Source organism: Lepisosteus platostomus, chromosome 6 (genome assembly GCF_059453375.1).
Source record: "Lepisosteus platostomus isolate fLepPlt1 chromosome 6, fLepPlt1.hap1, whole genome shotgun sequence".
In the NCBI taxonomy this organism is placed as follows: Eukaryota; Metazoa; Chordata; class Actinopteri; order Semionotiformes; family Lepisosteidae; genus Lepisosteus; species Lepisosteus platostomus.
In genome coordinates this window covers 53,947,036-53,969,582 of record NC_142616.1, presented here as the reverse complement: position 1 = coordinate 53,969,582, position 22,547 = coordinate 53,947,036, and the positions used below count along the sequence as shown (strand labels likewise).

Sequence of the window (22,547 nt, the reverse complement as noted above, 5' to 3'; positions counted from 1 at the left end):
AAACCTTTGTGAAATGAAGTGCCTGTTTTCTGTATTATTTCCTAAACCTGATTTCTGCTTTTTTCCCAGGTCCTTGTCTTGTTGCTGACCTTACAGATGTTTACTGAATTGACTTGATCAATTCCTTTGGTTTATTCAATACTTGAATCAAGTCCCAGCTTAATCTTCTCTGTTTCAGGGTGAAAGGATTTGGTTCTTTTAATCTGTGTGAACTCTTTTGCTGTGCCTCTACAACAGCAATATCTGTCTTCTAGCATGGTAACCAAAATTTAAAAAAAAAACATATTCCAAGTGAGAGCAGATGAAAACATTGTCACTATGTGGCTGTATCTTACAATAATTGTTCTTCTTTATTACTTAATGACTACTTCCCATCTCTGAAGATCATTATGTTGTACTTGTGGAAGAACTTTTATGCCCTGATAGAGACCTTTGGTATATGGTCAGAAGCCTGCTACTGTTGTTAGAGTCTTCTGTGGTGAACATGAATGAGAAGATCCGAGCTGATGTCTCTTTAAAAGATAACCTCCCTTACAGTCCATTGCAGTGTAAAGTCACAAACTTGGAAAAGACACATAGTTTTTCACATACAGATCTGAAAAAATGCTCAATCATTATAGGTATCTTTCTGCTAAATTAATTGTAAACAGCCTGAAGTATCTATCCTGTTTCATAAATAATTGTATATTAAATAGTGCATGCTTTTCTTTAAGCAGTTATTGACAATGAACAAACCATGTCATATACAGTATGCCCAACACATCACCAATCTTTCAATTAATCCAATAACACCACGGTTAAACTGATTAGACTATCTGAAATCTGGTACCTCCTTATGTAAAAAAAAGCTAAAAATACAGTGTACAAAAATGAATTTAGTTTATCACAGTATGAAGCAATTTTGCTTTGCTGTATTGAGGATTTATAACCCATGATGTATAGGATGTTAAATTGTGTCACACAAAGAATAAAAAAGGACTAAAACAGCCAGGTCATCCACTAAATCCATCAGTAGCCTTTAAAATTGTTGTTAGATTTTTAAATACTGAAGAAAGACAATTTCACAGTTTCAGTGATATTTGTGTCACAGACTCGTATTCGTTATGAACGGTGTTAAAGCTCACAGAACATTCCTTTTTTCCACTTCCCATTGAAGACGGATCCTTGAATGCCACATCACACAGACTGTAACCTTCTCGTAAATAGCCTCCTACACCTCTCATTAGCCAGTTTTACTGACAGTGGTACAGATTTGCCCTATACTGGATGATTCTACATCATCTAATCCCCCCCAAAATGACAAATATAAAAGACTGTTTTGACAGCAGGATACCTGCCTCAGCCATACAACTTTATGTACAACACAATACTCGCTGTTAAAATTTTTATACAAAGAAGAGTTAGAGTAAGGATTGATCAAAATAATAGATGTGTAATAGATTTATAATAATATATTACTTCAAAAGGCAGTCAAAATTAGTTTCAGTACTTAATTAGGTTTAATATTTAATGGATAAACTACAGTTAATTTTAAAGCAAAGTGCATGCAAGTCTATAGGATTTGATCTCAAGGGTCATATTAATTTATATTCCTATTTAAGACAAAGTATTTTCTCAAAAATAAGCATAAAACTCTCAAAACCTTTCCCGATAGTTTCATATTCTATGGAAATGAAAGCAATTAAAACCTGTACTGCACATAATTAGAAATGCTCTCTGAACATTCGGTTTGTCAGGCAAGGTTTTTTTTTATTTTTATAGGTTCGCTGTGCAAGCAAGACAAAAAAATATGTAACATCTTCACTTGATGGTCAGATGACTACATGGTTTAGAGGAACAACAATTAAGACACAAATCGAGAGTTTCCAGGACTCCATTCACAATTAGGTTTTGAAAAATCTCAACCAAAGAGGGTGAAAGTTGAGACTTACACATGAATAAATGTTCTTCAGGGCCTAGTTGTAATCTTTATTAAAATGATGATATTCTGCTCCCCATTTCTTCACCTTAATGTCTTAACTTGCCCTATAAGACTACCCAACTACCCAGTCACTGTAATACGTTTTCCCTAAATTTAGTTCTAAGTTGCCTACCAGACTCTTACTCTTGAAGCCAGAATATTGAGAAAGCTTTAGTAACCACTTGAACTCTGTGTATACAAAAAAACATTGCTTGTTAAAATAAAACTACTGTACCTCTTATGTAGCACTTGGAAGTTTCTTTTCCTCTCTGTTATAAAACTGGAAGAGAATTATTGCAATGTGTTGTGTTTATTTATTTTTTTAATAGAAAACTGTACATGCCATGTTTTTGTTTACTTGAATGAAACATGGCAGATATTTGAAGAAATGCAGTAATTAAAGCAAATTATAGTTTATTTAATTTTGCTTGGAATGCAGGTATTATTGAACTCAGTTCTATTCACAAAGATTTTACATTGCATTACATTTACAACCATTGCATAACTCTACCACATATGTTTCAAGATCAAAACAGAGCCATTAATTTTAAAATGTATTAAATTTGTAGAAATGACATACTGTATGTGACAATTCTGTGTTGCTTTTTGGTTGGGAAAAAAAGCAGAAATAAAGTTCTCAGATGTTTATTTTTAAAGCAAGATATTACAGTACTATTAACTTCTGAGAAGGGTGCTACAGTATATATAGGAAATGGGTGTAAAGCCATGGCTGTGCACTAGTGTGCTTGGGCAGAATTAAAAAACAAGAGGCCGGAGAATTATGGAGAAGCCCAAAGAGACCCGACTGAGAGGGAATCAAGCACACTGGAACAACAGAGGGAAAGTGATGAGGGTGAATAATTGAATAAGGAAATACTGGCCAGTGGTGCTTAGATAGTCTTTGCTGGACAGCATAGAGATTAGGGAGCTTTGCACTGGAACCAATGGACTGGGTGCTTAATCATCAAAGTGAATGATGACCCCACCAGCAGTCAGATTCATTGCAAAGTTCCCAAGGAGATGGAAGAAAAAAGGAAAAGAATAGGGGACAGCCACCCAGGTCTTGAACTGTGCTTAGCTACAGGGTGCAATATGAAAGGCAGAGATGTCTGGCAAGAAGGCTGGGCAGCCACGCTGGGGATGATCCACAAGAAGGTGCGCCTATATACAGAACATGGTTATTGTGGGGATTCCTTCAGAGACCAGGCTGAGGGATCAGCTCAGAGGGTGAGTAAAAATGGTCTGAAGGCAGCACTGCCTGTGAAAGGTTAATAATGAATTGCCACAACAGAGATGCTTCTGCATTAAATAGAGAAAGAGCTGATTGAATAATTGGAGTAATGATTAGAAAAGAAGCAGGATGTGCTGTGATGGGCTCCGATTGTGGCAGTGAGCCATGGAAAACCATAAGCCGTCATGAGATTGCTCCCGGTTTCCCAGGGCAACTGCGGGCCGAGTGACACTCCAGGAAGGAGGATGTAACAGACAGATTAAATTGTTCCTAGCCTTAATATTTAAGACAACAGTAAAAAGACAATGCAAAACGTACAGGCTTTTTCAGCCATGCAAAAACCAAACTGAAGAATAAACACCTTCAAAACTGCTTTCTCATAAACCCACTATGCATTTAGTATTCTTAAATAAGCCTTCTGGGCAAAGATGTTCAGTCTAATATGAAAAAAAACTAAACTGGAATTTATTGACTATTGTACTTTTAGTAACTTAAGTATTTAAGTAAGACAAAATGGACAAGTGAAGGCATCACTTTTCTGTAGCTGAATTGTGTCTTTTAAAATAAGATACTGCTATTACAGATATTACAGCACAGACAGCATAGAGCCCTGCGGTTGAAATGAGTTAATGAGTTGTAAGCTCTATGACTTCTCAGGCTTATGAGTCTAACTCTTTAATAACGTGGATAAGATGATCACTAAGGGAGTATGAAGTTAGAAGTCAGGTAAAATTAGATTTATGAACATCACTTTTATTTCAGCAAGGTTTTGTAGTTGCCTGAATTAGTTCTGTTCCATAAAAGAGTACATTTTGTTTTTTTTAGATAGCACTTTTTAACAAACTCAAAATTCTGTACAGTACATACACAGTAGGAGGGAACTTTACCTCCTACTTATAGTAAGTGCAGCACCAGCCTGGTGTGTACAGTGTTTACTAACAGATCAGTTAGAGAAGTGAGAAGATGCATTAACATTTGAATTAAGTGGGAGTTTTAGGCAGGTCAGATTGTGAAAGTCTAAAGTAACATTTAGCCAACAAATGAGCGTTAACAAATCCTCTCTTACAATAAGTACTATTGACGTTTGAATGACTAAGTAGCCAAAAACTCTAATCTGAAGGACATCACTTCCTACCCCGGTCCTTACAACAGGACATTGAATATTGTAACCCAGAGGAAAGTGAGTCATTTACTGATCCACTAACACTGCTGAATTCTCTTTTTTATGTTTACAGTAATGCCCGGGTATATACTGTAGCAACAATTATCATCAGACCATGGTCATAAGACAAAATGCTGAAGTACCCCTGTAAAATGGCAAAACGAATACATAGGTTTGCTTAATTTCCATAAATACCATAAATTAACAAAAAGTACTCTTCCTTATTATCCTTTGCTATTAATTGTAAAATGTAATTGTATTAATGTAAAACTGGGGTTAAAACTGTAGACTCGGATTTTATGTCTTAAAATCATTAATAAGAACATACATTTAGATGTGAGATATGTGCAACCAGGAGTTTTTGAGTTTTCGAGTGTTTTGTAGTACATAAAAAGCAGTAAGCAAAAAGTGAGTAATAAAAAGGATTCGCTGTAACCTCGGTCGATACTCTGCTACATCACAATACCACCTGCCGTAGGGAAGGGGGAACTGTAAGGGATTAAAAAATTGAAATCGGTTTCTCTCTGTGGGAGATGCACAACTGCTTGTTGTACATACGTTTTATTGTGCTTAGGCTCTAAGGGAAAATATAAAACAGAATTGAACTCTGTGACCATGTTAAAAAATAGCAACCTGATGAAACAGATATATTACTTGAAAAGGTTTTATCTGGAAATTCAAGAAAGTGCTAACAAATTCCTTGTGAATTCTGACATGAATGTGTATATACAGTACTGGTGTGATTGTACTGTGCACTGCAAAGAGAAACTTACTTTACTGTAGACAGTCAACTGATAAATCTGAGTCTCTCTCTGCCGTGGGCTCCAAAAACTTTAAAATATTAGTACATTATATAATAATAAGTTGGTTGTTATGGCTCAAGGAAGAGGATGCACACTCTTTGTAAATTCTATTAGAATTTATTACATACTATCAATGTTTTGGCACAAAAAGCTTTCACCAATATGTGTTTTTTTGTAATGGAGTTTACAGTAGGTGCGTGTCTGTCATTTTTACCATTTCTGATTTGCACTTCATTGGGTTATGTTATCTATGGGTTATGAAATGAAATTAAACAGATGCGTATTAGATCAAGAAACTGCTGCATTGGGGGAGAGAGTAAGAGGTGAGAGGTTATGTTTAGTAAGAAGTTTTGTTGAGCTATTCAGCTGGGTTTTCAAATGGCATTCAAATCAAGGCATGAAGACTGTCATGTTTTTTTCAGTGGTTTAGACTGGGCAATTCAGATCCATTTACAACACAACCACATATAATTCTCTTAAAATCAACCAGTGTCAGAAAATCCCAATTATCCTTGTCATTTCTAGTGAAACCAACTGAGCAAGTTGAACCAAGTTCAGCTGAATTTTGGTTACTAATTGAAACATTGTGATATCAATTTCCAAACGTTTAATAGGATATTACTTAATCATTAGAAATATGTAAAATTTCAGTACAGATTTTTGAAGACTAGCACTTTTAAAAATCCTATGTACTCAATGTTAAAATTTTCATCATGGATTTTCCACATACAAGACATTATTGTACAGAATAACACATGAGAACAGCTTTATCACTATCAAAACATGCAGAATATTCCCAAAGATGGTCTGCATAAACAAGTATTTCCCAACAGTTAAAATGTGAGTACAAACTTTTGAATTGTTTGAAAAATGTTTCAAATATATTTAATTCATAGAACGTATTATGTGATACACTGCAGCTTGGATATGTGGCATGACTGACATTGAATATGAAAATGTAATACTTATCAGCTACTGCTGTATTTTCAAAGGCAGGACATCTTTTCAAACCTTTTCATGTGTGCTATCTGCCAATTATTCTTGGATCCCACTTTGTCCTTTTTTCATATTGGCTGATGTTTAATTTGTGAGAAAAATGTATCTTTTATTTCTGGTTTTACTGTTGATTGATCTTTGTTACACAAACTTAAAGACACAAACAGCCGATTTACAGTAGTTAATGAAATCATTTGAAGTTCTATAATCTATGACTTTTAAAACATGAAAAACAAACAGAATTAAAGTACTGTAATTGCAACAATTTCTAAATTTAAACTAACATAATACTGTACTTTATTTGTAACTGGGTTACGAAAGAAAAAGATGTGATAGCCTGGATTAAGTACTTAGTCTCTTTATTAACATTACCTACAGTTCTGTATTTTTTTATAAAATAGAGTTTTCAACGATAACTGAACAATTAAAGCCTAAAGCAAAAAGAAAAGACATTTCATTTAACAATAGAAATATCAATCAATGTTTATTTGAGCAAATATTCTACCAAATTATTTTAGCTCTTGCACTTAACCAATAATTTTCAATAGCAGTTACTTAAATATGAAGTGGTAAACCAAGAATTAAAAAGATTTTTGATACTTAGTGACCTTGACTTTCTTTAGTTAAGAAGCATCTGCTGGGAACTGATTGTCCCCCTCTCTCACAATCACAATTAGTTGTAAGTTCTTATTTAAAACATTTGCAAATATCAACTGTGGTCATTCTTAAGAAACTATGTGTTCCAAGGATTTTATCTAGCCTGTTCATTGAAGAAGTCAGGGTCTTCGACAACACAGCTGAGTAGTTAAATCTAGACAACTAGATCTCCCCTTTGTGCAAACAAGTGCCCTCTACTTACAGTTTCAGATACATTTCCTCCTTAGTTTCCATTTGTGTTCTATGGCTCATGTTTCATTCTTGATTCTGAAGAATTCCATTTTGACCACTTGAATCAAGTTCTTTGTAGTCTTCTCTGTTCAAGACTTAAAAAGATTTAGCTTCTTTTACTTTGCCAGAACAGGGAATTTATTTGAGTCCAGGAATGCATCTAGTCTGTTTTTTATGGATTGTTTCCAAAACAGTGACACAAATATTGTACACAATACTCTAAATAAGGTCTTATGAGGGCATTTTGCAATTTTAAAGCAACATTCCTTAATTAAAGCAATAATTAAACTAATATTCTGTTTGCCTTTGTATCGGTTCTCCATATTGTCTAGAAGATTAAAATGTTGTGTCTAAATAAACATCTGCAGTAAGTCTTTTTCATAGGTAGCTTATTTAATGTCGATGTTTTCCATTTTATATTTGTAGTTCATGGTTTTGTTACTTGCATGTAATACTGAATATATTTACATGAAAGGTCAACTGTCAGATTTTTCATTCTGAATCTTTTTGAATTTCCTTTTCATCTTAGTAACATCTTTTTTAAATGACCTGATAGATTTCAGCCATTATTAGCAAAGAATACTTACACTTGGGTTGTCTTCTTCAAAATTAGTTTACTTGAATAAATAAATGTAGAATCCTTACTGTAATAAGGTACAGTAATGAGGCCTAACAATTAATTTGTTTTTGACTGAAAGTCAAAAAAGACAATACCTGGAATGTAAAATGTGTATTTTAGCATTTTCAGAATGATTAATGTTTAGGATATAGAATGTGACAAAACACAAACTAGAAAAACATACCATCTTAAACTTTTACCAAGATACATGTAAATTCATTTCAGAAAGGTGATAGCTAATTGACAAATCCACAGTGTTTTCATTTCATTTCAACCTATGCTATTCAACAGGATTTTGCAAAATGTTATGTTCAGTGAACATGTACATTATAGATTCTATTCAGCCATTTTTCCTATGTAATATAATTTTGAAAAGCAAAGCTCCCAGATGAATATAATATTTATTTCAAACCTTACTGGCACTACATTCATTTTAAAGCCTCATATAATTGCATTCCACCTTTCTTTTTTCAGTGAGCTGCCCAATAAGGCACAAATGTCATTGGCTTTATTGAGCTTAGTTCATTCATGTGAACTATAAACACATTAAGATGCTTTTTCCAATTTGCATTCAACTACTCCCCCAGTTCAATTCAAACAAAAGGAGATTTTGGTGCTTAGAGAAGTATCACAATGGAATGAAGGTGCAAGGATTTTAAAATAATAATAATAATAATAATAATAATAATAATAATAATAATAATAATAATAATAATAATAATAATAATAATAATGAATACACGTGTTCAGGCCAAAACCGGCTCTTAAAATTGCAGTTGGAACAAATTCAACAACAATTATTTATGCCTGGATTAGTAGTCTTCCTGCTTTTTATTGTGGGATTGATTTTATTTCCAATCATAACTTTACATTTTACTGCTCTTGATAAGTAATAGGAGAACAAGTCAATTGGGGAAATACATGGAGATTTAAAATCTCTCTCTCTCTCTCTTGGCTTTACTTACTTGGCTCTCCAGACTCAGTCACTTTAAGTAATTCAGATCCTTTTTCTATTCTTGTTATGAGGTTCAGTTAGTATTAGTATTTTTCTGAATTCTTAGCTTGAGTCAGCCTCACAAATCTAATTAGTGAGAGATTAATGAGTAAAAATGTTTTCTTATCCATCATTACATGTCAAGATAGAAATCAAATTACATGTCAAAATAGAAATCAAATTACTACATATAATAACTATTATTAGTTTAAAAACAATTAATTTGAAATTTATGTTTTATCTGTCTTGTAATAATTTAATACAGTAATAACTGATTTCCCATCACAAATTTGGCATTAAACTGTTAAGCAATCATTAAATCATTAAATTTGCTTAAATATAGAAAAGTAGCAGATCAATAATAATAGGTTAAAACTGTCTTCTTAAGTACTGTAATTTTATCATTTTAAATTAGTTCTAAAATATCAGTTCTTGAATTGTCACATGAGTGTCTAACAGTTACAAAAATCTTCTTTTACATTGAGTGTATATTTGCATATCAGAAATAAGCTTTCTTTTTAAGTAAAGAAGAGCAGTGAAGAAATTCTAGTTTTCCCATCATGCAGAGAATATAAATGTAAACCAAGGCTTATGGCTGAAATCCACTTGGTTGCAATGAAAGGATTGCTCAAATGTGATATTGAAGGTAAGCTCCTAGGCTACCCGTCATGTCACATTAATAACTTAATTTATCTTGCTCTTAGTAAATGAAAATTCCCGTTTTCATATAACTTTCAATAAGCATGAATATTGGATAATGGGGAGCAGAATCATCATTCATGTTTTAATTTCCTAATCACAATAATAAAGATAAATATTTTAACAAGAATAGCTTGCTGTTAGCCATACCTGTCAGTCTATGCATGCAGAAGATTTGCTGCTGGCACTTGTTTATTACTCTATGCTTCTGAGATTTGCAAATGAAATGAAGGTTTGTAGCAATTAATTTTACAGCTATAATGGGAAATCTGTCCAGAGAATGGTTTTGTTTGTGATCATTGAAAGACTACTTTACCTGATTTTACCAAATATTATATTCTTAAGTGTAACCTTAAGGACATAGTGAATGTGAATTCAGTGATGTGAAGTACTATTAGAATGAAAGAAATATGGATACACTAGTTATCATGTCTTTGATTATTTTAGTTAATGAATAGATATGAATATCAATTTTTACAAACTTGTTACAGTCAAAAATACTGTGGTGTTCCTTTCCCCTTATAATATGCTCATTTGCTTTGAATATATTTTTATTACACTACTGTACAGTATATCCACATCAGAATAAAACCCTTAAGGTAACACACAGAATGCTCTCTAATTGCATTTCTGTTCTGTGCAATATTCCAAATAATGATCAACTCAGCAGGAAAAGAGGGTGTAATAAACTGTAAACCATACAGCTTCTCAGTCATAACCTAAAGTGAAGATATCAAGGTGAATTTAGAACCAGCAGTGCACACCAGTAAAGCAAGGAATTAATTCTTAAAAGAGCACCTTCACACTTTAAAATCATCAGCATCAGGAGTACACAAAATGCGAGTAAATATAGGTCTTTAGGGTTAATAACAAGAACAGATAACATTTTGTAAAATGCTTGGCAGGAGAAAAAAAAAACAGAGAAAATTGATTGTTCTTGCAGATTCCAGGATATTTCCAATACAGTATTAAGAGCATGATGGAGATGGAGATGAATGTGCAACAAAGATAACATCTTTTCATGGAAATACTACTGATAACTTTAAAATATGTGATTCCTGTTGTCTCAATATCCAGTGTGCATATAAATACTTATATACTGTCTATATTTAATTGTTTAACCGTTTACTATATTAACTCTAAATGTTAATATATTTACTTTTAATGGAAAGCGTCTTTGGATAAGAGCTTAAATATTACCTAAAGTAATAGCTAAATGTGAGATATTTTATGTTACTGACAATTATTCATAATAAAGTTTGGCAGCTTATAGAGAGATGGAATGTTATTGGCAGACCTCCATGCCCATGAATCATAGCTCTGCCCACTGCGTGGATTTCATACCAGTTCTGTGAGGGTTTCTGTGCCAAATTCAATACATTTCGGGGGAATCGATTTGTTTGAACCTCTGCTCCTGAATCCGGTCAAAACTCCAAGCCTATTCCACCTTAAAAAAAGGTTTACATGTGGGATTTATAGAATTTTGGAATCAATTCCTTATATACACAGTTTCAATCTGATTAGATTGCACATGGACAAAGGCCAATTGCCATTTGCTGCAGTTAGATATTGTACTAGAGAGTGCTGAGAGAATTTCCCATTATAAAAAAACAATACTTCTGTCTTTCTCTAAACAATGAATGCTATTGAATGATGGGACTATGATGCAAGATATATTTTATGGATATTGAAATGTTCCTTATGAAACACCCTGAAGCAAAAGAAGGGTTATTACTCATTTTTTTAAATAAGCATGACGAAATTTAAGTCTAGATAAATCAAAGGAAGTCAAAAGTAAAAATAAGGTCTTAAGGATTACTCCTGTTGGTCTGTGTTAAGTTGTAACACACTAGAATTTAGCAGAAGATATAGCATAAAAACTTTAAAAGGATAACTTCACAGTCTAAGTCAACAAGCTAACAGTTTTAAAAACTGTTTTAATTCATTAAGCCTTAACATTTCATTAGTTTTCTCCATTCGGGTATTGCTGTTAGTGTTATCCTGCCAAAGAAAAAACAAAACTCTTCCAATAATTAAAATACACAGAAATCACACTAACAAACAGTCCTTTGTAGATGACATTTTATGAAAAACTGTTTGGCAAAACATAAAAAAAAAGATTTAGGTGATTACAAATGTAGAAGAGTTAGCTTTATACATTTTGTAATATTAAAAAAGATGTTTTATTAAAAAGTTGTTTGTTTAGAAATGTCATAATTCTTTTTAATGAATGATTCCTAACATTCTGTTTTTTTTTCCCTAATTTTAAACATTATGCAGAAGATAATGTACAGTATGTACAAATCATTAAGTCTCCAAGTTCTGAAAGGCTGCTTAAGTCTATTAACACCACAGTCAGGGATATTCAAAATAAGGAAATAAATGTCCCCCTGAAAACACTGAATTTGGCATGGAAGACACCATAAGCAACGTGAATGTATGAATGTAAACAAATGACAGCTAAATATTAGCAATAATTTTCGTTGCTCTTTATTTTTTCCTATTCTCTTTCTGTCCTGGAAGATGAAGGCATTTGCCTCCTATGGATTCTTATTGTTCATATCCTCCTCCCATTTTCATGCTAATAAAATAGGAATTTTACATTTATACAGTACTCTATCAAGGCTACAAAATAATAAATTTTCTAAGTGGAAAACAAGTAGCTGAAATCTGTAATCAGCATAAATGACCAAGTGGATTATAATGATTCCTGTACTGGATAACACTCTCATTAGCTTTGACTATTTCATAAATAAGACATTCACCTAACTGGAGACAGAGATAAGAATGATTCAGATACAGCACATAAAGAGGGATAAGCATGTTAATGCACAATTTCAATTGCTATAGCTAGAAATACATTTTTAAAAGGTCTAATTTGTTTCACACCACTGGAGCAATATAGTATATTGTACTCTTCAAATTGTGCTTGTAATCTGGAATGCATGCCACAGAATTGCTTTTTTTGTTTATGAAGAGGGGCAAAATAACACTGAATAAAGAGTAAAGAATGTACAGTATCTTGCTAAGAAAAAATCCAATCACTTTGTGTGTAATTTACACACAAATTATTTGGCAACACTTATTTTGTGGAATACTGTATGTTTATTGACCTGGGAGACCAATATACACTCACACAAACATACACAACAATCAAATGATTTTGCAATATACATTCTTAGACTGTAACTAGTGTGCAGTTGATAATCATTATTAAAATGTAAATACAGTATATGCTTAGACTTCATACCTGATCATTTTTGTCACAAACCATGAATGACCACTGATGAAATAATCACCTATTTTTTTCAGGGTCATTGACTAATTAACTTCAAAGATTTCATTTATATCGATCATGTGGGTGGCATGGTGGAACATTGGTTAGCATTGCTGTCTAGTGACCTGGATTCAATATCTGGGGGCTACCTACTTGGAATTTGTATCTTCACCCAGTGTTCACTTGGGTTTCAGCTTATTGCTCTGGTTTTCTCCCACAGTCCAAAGACCTACTGGTACTGTAGGTTAATTGGTTAACTGGAAAATCTGGACCTTGTGTGAATGAGAGCTGTCTGATAGACTGGTATCCTGTCCAAGGTGTATTCTGCTTTGCAATCGTTGTCTGATGGGACGAGCTCCAATTCCCCTGTAACCATGTATTGGAAAATACAGTTAGAATATGGTTGGATGTAGATCATATTTGTATGTACGAAGGGATACTATGCAGTTCTGTGTTACATGAATTGGTTAGAAGAAATAAAACCATGAACATTAGGGCAGATGAAATATTCATGCAAGATTATGACCCTGACCTTAGTTCATTTCTAAATGGCCATGAAAAAAATGATTTCAGCAAAGGGTGGCTGGTGCTGGACAGCACTGAACCAGAGGATTTGTCTCTTGTCTGACTCTTTGGGATGTGATCACCACTGGGACCCTGAAAGCAAGAGATTAACAAAGTAGAACTACTTAACATTTCCACAACTACGAGATTTCCCTACTGTGGCCTCAGCTGGCAAGACAATAAAAATCTTCTGAGACTCAGAAGGGGTTCTTTTGATAAATCGCATGCTATACAGAACTATTCTTACCAGTCAATATAATGTTGGCAAGTGCATACAGCCATTTAGAAAGAATGGCAGAGGTTTTTGGCACATGATAACACAAGGCAAAGCATCAGTTCACAAAACTAGGTCTTCACAGGTCACTCATTCATCAGTGTGGCTTTGAACAGCTGAATTCTCCACCTCAGAATGATTATAGGTTATTTGCTCCTATCTTTAATCTGTATGGACAGGACATGCTTTTAAAACAATGAAAGTTGAAATGTCCCATTGAGAGATTAAAGGAAAAGTAATTGCTAATTTGAAAGACCAATAGGCTAAGTGAACTGAAGTCAAATGCAATAACAGAGAAATAATTATGGTAGATATCATCTAGTTTCTACATACTGAACTTGCTAATGTTTTTAAATTGTTCCTTGCATGTGCGTATTTTTTTGACATTTTATGGAATTTCTGCTCATTTGAAAGTGGGGTAAAGTAACTTGGAACAGACTCATTAATTTAATGATCTGATCTTCCATGGAAAGAATGGCTAAAATAAAGTTTCCCTGAAAGATCCTGCATGCTTTTTCAAACCTAACAAAAAGTGTCAGATCAAGAACCAGTACTTAAACTGGTCATATGAACCTCATGATCTTAAATAAAATATTGTTATCTACAGTATTAATCAGGTTGTAGCATAATATAATTTTTTATTGTTAAATTGTAAGTTTGATAACTTTGATGTAAAAAAAAACCTTCCATTTCAAATACCTCTTGATACTGAATGTTGCCAAAGCTGAAATGGCACTTGTGGCTGAAGGAATTAACTGAAAGTTTGTATTATATCTTGTTAACTATGTATCGTTTTACTTATATTGTACTAAATCCGTCTCAGAATATCTGGTCTCAAAAGATAACATAGCCACATGATGTCTTTACACACAGCTGACATAGTTCTCAGGGAAATGACCGAGTGACCTCTCCTGGAACAAATGGTCTATTCAGCAGAAGGGGCTGCTTGTCACACAAGCCAGCAGTAAAGAATATATATGAACTGGTCAGCTTTTTAGAATGACCATATTTAGCCACAATGCAAGTAGAGAGTCGTGTGGGAGTGTATCTTGTATCATTTGTTTCACTGAATAAAAGAGCGCTGTAAGAAATTTAGGTGAATTGTCTTTTAAGTCTTGTGGCACACGATGCAAGACGTCCATGTGCATATGAATAAAGACTACTCTCAACACACAAACGCTCAGCTGATGCAATTTTATGGGCACTACATGGGCAATGCTATATAATACTACAGTAGTAAGTGACCATACTACATTTTAAAGTGCCACCCCCAAAAAATAAAAAATATGGTGCATAATAATCATCACTATTATCATCACAACTTGGGATTTTACAGTGCTCGCATAGGTGATGACTGAGTTGCATCTTATAATGGAATGTCCAGTCTTTAGAGACCATTCCATACCACTCTAATTTAGCCATCCACTTAGAGACCTCCATCGTCACTCAGCTTCAAGAAGTAGAAGTGACAGAGCTGAATGATGTCTCCCATTGGATAGATGTGCTATTCTGTGTCACTGACAGGAAAATGTGGTTTCACTTAACCATACAGTATGTAGTGACTACATTCTTTTACAGAGAGCCAGGCTTGTGATGACAAGAGAATGTTTAAAGTTGGAAGTTCCATGTTTCCTTTCCCCTAACTAGTTACAATTGTCTCTGCAATTTAAAGTGATATACACTTTTCTGTACATGGTTGAGGAGATGCGGGGCTGAAAAGGTAGCCAATCAATAATCAAAAGATCTCAGAGCCTCAGGTGAGAGGCAAATCATACTGATTATAAGCAGCTGAAGGGCAAGCTAAATTTAGGTGAATTTGACTTTAAGACTCATAAAAAGACAATTGTTTTGTTGTGGTCCTACATCAAGTGATTTTGCTGGGAAAATTTCTAATGAAATTAAAAGGACTTAATTGTGTACCAATTTCTGGGGGGTTTGAAAATACTGCAAGGTCATTAGGTCACTCTACTATGTTTTCCCATGTCAATCAATAATACTGAAGCTTTGTTTGTGCCATTAAGTTGCTAGAGGCAGCTATTATATTGCTGTATTAAAACTTAACTCCTTTGACAGAAAAATCATAAGGGAATGTACTACAATTATAATAGCTGTTACCATGCTGTCACTTAAACTACACATTAGAGACAGAAAGACAATTCAACGTAATTGGGTCTCTAGGGAACAAACTAAAAAATACTTGTATTCCATTTTTTTGGAATTCTCTTGGGCGTAAAAAGATATGAAGGAAAACACAAAACTCATTTGGTTTCACAGCAGTGTGAAGCAGAAAGCATGACAATACAAACATTGGGGAGCAAATAAAATTTACAAAACCTGTTCAATAATTGGTATTTTATGTAATAATTGTAATACTACTGATGTGCATTTTATTTTGTTTTTCATTGTAACCAAGTTTAATATATAACCACACTGACAATCGAAACAAAGTTAAAAAATAAAGCATGTTTAAACTCAAAGAGGCATCTGGTCTAATGCTTAGCTTAGTAGGGTCATTTGGACTGTAGCTTCACAGTGTCTTGAGCTTGATTCCACACTGGGGCAGCTTCTGGACTTTACAAGTTACATGTTTAAGTTGCCAGGTTGCCATGAACATTCAATAGGACAATTGTCTTTCTGATAATATGATAACGGATATGCAGTGAGCTGTTCCAGATTTTGTCATCATTTATGGACTGGAGAAAGTGATTTTATAGCCTAATTGTGCAGAAAGTTCAAACATAAGTGATCTGTTTGACAAAAGAAATATATTGTGAAGCCTAAAGGAAATTAAGCCCTACAGAAAGTGAAATAAATTTTCACAAAATTCAGTGCAAAAGTTGCCTGGTTTAACCTATGAAAGAGTAATGTAAGAAACTAATATTTGCCTAACTAACATCAATAATTAATACAATTTTCAAGTACAAGGCCTGCCTACTTTAATTTATTACAGTTCAAATATAGTTCAGTTTTCAGCTATCAGTTCAGAGATCTGAGGAACTACAGGGGTTCTCTGATCAATTTGCAGCTGTAATTTGTAATACAAGCATCTTTTTCTATGTGCCCTAATTCAACAAATATTCACACAATCTCTTCCTTTCAGTCACTAATTGCAGAAAAATGTTTTTTTTACATAACTCGTCATTTATCTTCACCACACATTTTGCAAACACCTACACTCAAAAGTGGAGCAATTGTGTGAATTGTGAGGGATGCAGAGAAACAATTTCTAACATAGCTATTTTTGGTTTGGTTCACGTTTGAGCTTGAAGCACATTTCAGTCTTTTTGACCTTCAAGTAAAGACATTCTTGTTTTATTTTAGAATTTGTTATCATATCCCCAACCAATTGGGAATTGCAAATTGTATCTTTATACTTCACTGAAAGACTGTTGTACTTGCATGGAAAATGAGTAAAGACAGACAAGCTACCCATTCCTTCCCTTCCATCGAATAATACAGCTTTACAAGGTCCACAATATAGGAGGTACAGAATTGACCAGAAGTGTAGCAAATCCCTCACTAGGATGAGCTAGAGAGAAAGCTGGAGAACTTTCAATGGTCATACCAGACTATAATGTACAATCCCAGCACTGTTTTCAGTGATCTTGAGCTAATTGTACCTCTTCCTGGGAATCCACGTCACAATCAGTTTGTGATGTGACCCAGGCTTTAACAAGGTCTGGATAACAGCGTTCAACCTGCACCCCTAGGGAGCCTCTCCATCCCCCCTCACTTTCAAGACTGTTTTAGAACATAGTGAAATTCCATACTGATTGCCAGAATCCTCCTCTGCATACCCTGTAGAAAATATAAAGCAATCACAATGGCAGGGGTAAAGTTAACAATTGGTACATTTGTGTGTACAACTGCTTCAGTCTGGGCTGGAGACAAATTTCTACTCTCACATTACAGAAAAAAATGAGTTTAATAAGATGACAAAAATGATTCATAAAAGTTATTTTATTAATAAACCATGTGTAACAAAATACCAAATCAACGAATGCCACTCCACTGTCTTAGAAGATGTAATGGTAAACATAGCTCTAACATGGCATACACACAGCACAAGCTGGGACCACACCCTGGATGGGACATCACTCCATCACGGAGCACACACACAAAGACAAATCAGAAACACCAACCAATCTAACAAGCAAGTGTCTGAAGGCTGGGAAGAAACTGGAGCACTCAGAGAAAACCCTTGCAGACACAGGGAAAACATGCAATAAAATTCATACAGAAGACATCCCATCTCATGATCAATAACAAGACCAAGATCTACAGTATAAGGCAGCAAAACAAACTGCGAAACTGCTGTGATTATCAAATGCCCTACTATCAGGGAGCACCTATCGCACTTTCAATACCTTACAGCGAATTCAAAACATGGCAGTTAAAATTGTTACCAGGAGTAGAAAATATGACCACATTTTTTTTAAATGTGGGCAGAGTGGTAGCACTGTGGCTAAGGATCTGCGCCTGTGGTTGGAAGGTTGCTGGTTCAAATACCCCAGCCAGCAGAGGAGCTGTTTAATGTTTACAATCCAAGTTGATCACAGATTGTAGGCCTTCTTATTCCACATATTAATCAAAAAACAGCTGGTGGTAAAGCCTTTAGCTACAGGGATCCTAGCTTATGGAATAGTCTGCCAGCCTACATACAGAATGCAGATGTCAATCTCAGGATTTAAATCCAGACTGAAAACCTATTACTTTAGGTTAGCCTACTCACACCTTACATCATAGCTCGTTGTAACTATGGGTGCTGGTGCCGTTATATTGTACATACCATTGTGTGCCTCAGTGTTGGTCTTCCAGGTAGATACAGTAGATCTGTTCTGACTAAACTATCCTATTCTCCTCCCCACATGTCCGGATGGTGCCCGATGCTGCATCACTGCCATGGATCCAAGAAGTACATGGAGTACTGGCATCAAGGAGGACATGATGGAAGACTTAATACTCCACATTTAGTACTTTTTTAGAATTGTATAATGTTAGCATGCCCAGAGGGGTTGGGCAGCCAGTTGACCTTGGACCCCTAGAGGTTTTTTTCTCCTTACAGAGGTTCCTTTTTGGTTCCTCTCCTCTGTTGTCTTCTGCCTTTTTCTCTTTCTGTATCGTAATGTCATGTACTGTCACACAGCTTTGTTAAGTGCCTTGGGGCAACCTTGTTGTGAAAGGCATTATATAAAAATAGATTGAATTGAATAAGCATATCGAAGCTCAGTATAACCATTCTGTGGATTTTTTAAAACTTTACTATGTACAGTGCTTTTGTGCCAGTTATTTGCAGCTTTCAACACTGAAAAGCAACAGACAAATATAGAAATATATTTTATTGTCATATCTTTTATACCAATTACCTACCCTGTAATGAGATCCATTTTGAGAATCATTGTTTCAAATCTAATGGTAATCCTTCGTGGAATAGCTCCATTGAATCACCTTTAAAAAGAAAGTTGCTTGTAAGAAGCCATTGAGTATTTTCTGCTTTGCTGTTCCCTTTCTCTTTATGATTATGAAGGTATTAAGGACAATTTTCCACTGGCCCGATATATAGAGTAATAGTATATAAGGTGTAGACATTTAAACACTTTCAATTTATATTTCCTTTGTTGTTAATTTGACAATATTGGCATTCCATAAGAAACCCAATCCACTCAGATTTTTTAGTGTAATTCTTCCTAATGAAGCTTCTAATGTATTCAATGAACATTTTGCATAAATTAAGTTTTACATGCTTCATCATGTCATTTTTTATTTTTATTAGTGTGTTCTGTTTTTTCTTTGGTAACTTTGTTTTAAATATTTATTTAAACTCATTCGAACTTAATGCTGCTACTTTTGAGCATCAGTATATTTCAGGTTTTTAAAGTGTAATGAGTGAATGGATGCTTGAATATTCTTCTAGTTTTTAGAATTTCATACCTCCTGATTTATGACTTTTAAACTCAAATTCAAGTTATCACCATCATTGCTATGTTCATCGTTATTATTAGCAGCAGTTGGTGTAAGAAGAAGTCCTATTGAGACTGAATTAAAGTTTTTTTTTTTGCAGTTACAGCATCCATTACAAATGTTTAAAATATTACTTCCGTGTTGCACTCGTGAATGGTTGTACAGACTACATTTAGCTATGTTCTGCAACTTCAGAAACAACAATCCAGTGTTAAGAGGGTGTGATTAACTGCAATCTAAGATTATTTCCTCTACTTCATTTACTTTTGCTCTGCAATAGTCTTTGGATAAAGTATCTCACTATTTTTTGTGGAAAGAATGCTGTAACTTTTTTTTTACAGTACTGTACGAGTTGCTCTATAATATTATATATATTTAAAGTAACTCAAGAGGAGTTAGTACATCACCTCTGCGCAGATTGAAAGTACATCAGTGAAAATATAATTAAAGTAACTAATTAACATACTTTTTAGATGCTTGATAACTCTCAAATACTTCTGATTGGAACATACAGTATAGGGCCCTCCATAAATACTGGGACAGTGATGTGAAATTGCTATTTTTGCTGTATACTCAAGCAATTCAGATTTGAGATGAAACGATAAATATAAGGCAAAAGTACAGAATGTCACCATTTATTTCTGTGCTTATATGTTGTACTGTTTTAGAATAATACCACTTTTTACGTTCAATCCTCCCATTTCAGGTGAGAATAAATATTGCAGCAATTGGCTGCCGGCTGTTTCCTGTTGCATCCATTGTTCACACAAACAAGCTCTTTCCTTTGGTGTCTGTGTTTGGAGGCAGTTGGAACCAATATGAAGAGTAAAGATCTGTCTGTGAAAGAAAAGCAAAGAAAAGCAACTTGGATGCTGAAATAAAAGAAGAATTGGAATGGTTTTTGACAGTATTAACTACTGTAGATTCATCATAGTCTATTAATGATTTGTTCCAAAGTAACTGAAGGCAACGCAAAGAAAACGACTTCATAAAACAGGGGATGAATTTTAATTAACCTGTATCTTCATTGGATGGTTGATTAATTGGCCATGCATAGTTCAAGATGTTTATACAATTCAAAAAAATTGGAAATGCTTAATGTAATTCATTGTTCACTGTCATAAGAATGACAGAATCAACAGGGGATTTTATTTTGGGCTCTAGGTGTGAAGTAACTATGATATCATTTGTTGTTATTTTAAGCTATTAAAAAAAGTAATTAAAATATGTATTACATGCCAAAGTTAAATAAACTTGTATTTTAAATGCTCAAATTGGTTTAAGACATGCTTAAAAACAAGATAACATTACTCCACATGTACACACAGCTTGCGTGTACAATGCAAAGAGGAGCTACTGTAAGAAGAATTCAGCATGCACAACTTTTAAACTGTTATTTCTTTCAATAACAATTGCTGAAAACAGAAGCGTATTTAATAGGACAATACAGTAGCAGGAAGCCAGTTTCATACTTTAACATAAAAACCTATAATATTTTAGATATATAGCTCATAAGCCGATGAAGGTTTGGAATAACAAGCCAAATTCTTCTATGAGAAACTCCAAACCTTTAAAAGCCTTAATCCATGCTGCCATCACATTCGTACATGCCACCAAATTACCACGTGCAAACTAAATTTTACAAAATCCACTGGGTTCCAATGTAAAGCTTTAGTGATCACACAGTTACTCAGGTGAATTCCAAAAGTCAGCAATTAGTGTACAGTGTTACTGAAAGGAAGGGTTCATTACGGGAGGTGCGTTCGCTTTCTGACTTAAGGAGATAAAGGTTTAGGACCCTTAAAAAGGCTATTTGGCATTCTGGGCTATAATGAATCTGAGATGCACTAACCCTAGATTCAATTCAATGATATCTCATATGTTTTTGATACAGTAAAACATAAGCAAGCAGCTATGCAGGCCTGAATAAATATTACTTGACTGATTCCACTCAAAATGGCATGTGGACTCACATCAGCAAAATCACAGGTTTGTTTTAGCAAATTGCCCATGGTGAAAAGAATGTTAGGCTAGTATTTATCTTCATAGTCGTTTTCAGAATTTGTAATAGATGAGTCATTTTATGAGGGTGATGTCTTTAACAAAACAAGAAATGTTATGTATCATCTAAAAAAATTGACCAAAACTGTTTCAGGATCTCTTTTTTGATCCTTTTGACCAGTATTTTAAAGGCCTGTTTAACATGGTGAATGTTTATTATAGATGGTCAGGAGGAATCTGTTTTTCCTTTAATCCTTGAAAAGAGAACCTATAATAAAGATGCTGTACATTGGAATTTCCATTGCAATCTCTGTATTTTTATTATATTTAAACCTGAATATAAATCAGGAATAACAATGTAACTTTTAAATTGTCTACCTCACAGTAAATCACTATAATCTGTCATATACAGAATTCACAGCTCTATTGTTACAAAAGCACTTGCAAAGGGCACAAAAGAACATGGCAAGAATTTTACATTTCACAAAGTATAAGGAGGTACAGTGGTTCCTACAGCATTCTGTATCTCCTGTATCTTTATCTTATTATCAGTCATCAAAAGATTTTGCTATTTTAGCTGAATTTGATAGTATTAGACAAAGTAATAAAATTTTAATATGGTTTTCAAAAAGTGTTACTTGTAACACTATACAGAAGCTTGCACACATCTACTTGTGCAGAATGAATCAGAAGACATTTTGAGTTAACCTTCAAAATTCAGAAAAGCCAAGGAAAAAAGCACAATTATGTGGTACATTAGCTACTGAATATAAGGCCAAAAATTTGTCCAATTTGGATTATGGTAAAAGACATTCAGAAAATTATTTTATGTTTTTGTAATTGAAGATCATATTCAATTTAAGGTGGATTTGCAAAAAAGAGTAAACATAAAACAAACGCAAATATGTGTGAAAGACGTACATTTCTTTCAATGTACCGTATCTTGCACATTTAATGGAATTATTTGCATAAAATGTTGAAAATCAAAGGCATTTATGCTGAGGTACTGTATATTGACTGATATTGATTACATGCATAGTTCTTAAATATTATGTAAATTGTTTAATTGTACTGAATGGTTTAAGCTTTTTGCATAAGTACATCTGTGGAGCTTAAAT

General features: G+C 33.9%; 1 protein-coding gene across 1 annotated transcript in view; it reads right to left on the bottom strand.

Moving 5' to 3' along the window:
- The window catches only part of LOC148661897 (contactin-4-like), a 328,736-nt gene extending 321,592 nt beyond the window's left edge, over nucleotides 1-7,144 (bottom strand). Inside the window, exon 1 of the mRNA XM_088636370.1 lies at nucleotides 7,012-7,144. The gene's annotated coding sequence lies outside the window, so the exon portion shown is untranslated. The remainder of the gene's footprint in view (nucleotides 1-7,011) is intronic.
- Nucleotides 7,145-22,547: the final 15,403 nt, after the last annotated feature.